Raw genomic sequence first — 2,047 nt, forward strand, 5'->3', positions numbered from 1 at the left:
TGCAACTTTACAGATCTTCTTTATGCACCAAGAGCTTGTAACACTCCAAAGAGAAAGGAAAAATTGAAATCGCATCATATGACCCCTTTAAAGAGCGCGCGCGCGCCACTGAAACCAATCGCAATTCATTATTACTTACAGAGAATAAAATTTAATTTAACTAAATTATTTAATTAATTAATAAATATGTTATTTTTATAATATATATATATATATATATATTAATAACATATTCATTTAACAGATTTTAATAGAGCTAATATTTAATAATTGTTTTATTTAAAGACCGAACTTGAGCTTTTCTGGTATTTTGACGTTTTTTAATCATATATATATAATGTTTTTTCAAGATAAGACACACAAAAAAATCTATTAATCTATTATGAATTTATTTAAAGAGTCGCCAGCATCAGGGGTTCAGGTGAAGTGTCATAGAAATTATGTTTTGACTGTTCAGAAATAAAAACACAACACGTCCCTCTGTGATCCGTGTGGCCCCCCATCTGTTCATGACAGCACCGGCCATCTGCTGCCAACAAGAAACCACATCCACCCAATTACATAACGTGGACCTTTCCCAAATCACTAAATTTAAACATAATATGGATGCAGACAAAACATAATGTGATCAAAGAAAAGGTGTTAAACAAACTAGGTTAGAAAAAAAAGCATGTACATTAGTAACACTTCCAATTTCTCTGTTTGAATCCAATAATCCAAGTCACAAGATGGAAGAAAACTCTTAAAATCATCACAGACCTAAATAAATAAAGTACTAAACAAATATACCTAATAATTTATTTTATTTTATTACTACTACTACTACTACTACTAGGCCTATTACTACTACTATTTTTTATTTATTTATTCATTCATTTTTTGTATTTTAAGCTTGTCAGAGGGATAGTCCACCCAAAAATAAATTATTTTTAAATTATGAATTATTCACCCTTATGTCGTTCAAACCTGTATGACTTTCTTAGTTAGTATTTTGAAGAACGTTGGTGACCAAACAGTTTCGGTTCCCATTGACTTCCATTATATGAACAAAAAATGCAATGAAGGTCAATGGGGACCAAAGCTGTTTGGTTACTAACGTTCTTCAAAATGTCTTCTTTAGTTTTCCACAAATGAAAGAAAGTCATGCAGGTTTGGAGCGACAGGAGGGTGAATAATAATGACTATTTTGGGTAGACTATGTTTAATATATATTTTTACTGAAAAACTGGACCAAAATACAGATTAAGATGTTTTATTTGCATTGGAGATGGAGCTTTGATATCTCAGCAAACACAGAACATTCCCCTAGCATTTGGTTTATTTTTGGGAACCAAATAAGAATGTTCTGAGAACGTTCTCTGTTGGTTCTTTGTTTTGTAACCAAAAGATAATCATTCTAGAATTTTTATATATTTTGTTGTGACAACCTAATGCTGAGTTCACACTGCACGATTTTCAAAGACGTCGCATCACTGTTGGTTTCACACTGAACGACTATCTGGGGTAGCATTCAGTTGCTGCTGTGTTCACACTGCACGATGGAACGACGACAGGAGGTTACACACTGCATGACTTTACAATAGGAACAATCGCCGACATCTCTGTCTGGTGCAGGGTTGCCAGGTTTTCACTACAAAACCCGCCCAATTACTACTCAAAACTAGCCTGAAAATAGCCCAATTGCTTTCGAGGGGGTCCCCCAGTAAAAATTGCTTTCGGGGGGTAAAATACACATTTTTTTGGTGGGGTTCTCCTGGTACAATTCACATTCCATGGCCTAAATATCACATTATTGGGGTCGCTTCAACCTGCTGACATAAAAAACAACCGGCGGCAATCGCGGATTTGGCAACACTGGTCCGCAAACTACGTTTCATGTAACTCCTTCCCGAACTTCCCACTGCCCAGTATCTTGGTCCCTCATTGACTGCAGGTCATCGCCGATGTGTTTTTCAGTCAGAACTCATTTCACACAGCGTGATTGTGAATCGTCCGACAGCTCCAGATATTTAGCATGCCAAATATTTCACGGGTGCCGGCGACGCAT

Source organism: Sinocyclocheilus grahami, unplaced genomic scaffold (assembly GCF_001515645.1).
Source record: "Sinocyclocheilus grahami isolate Dianchi unplaced genomic scaffold, SAMN03320097.WGS_v1.1 scaffold370.1, whole genome shotgun sequence".
NCBI lineage: Eukaryota > Metazoa > Chordata > Actinopteri > Cypriniformes > Cyprinidae > Sinocyclocheilus > Sinocyclocheilus grahami.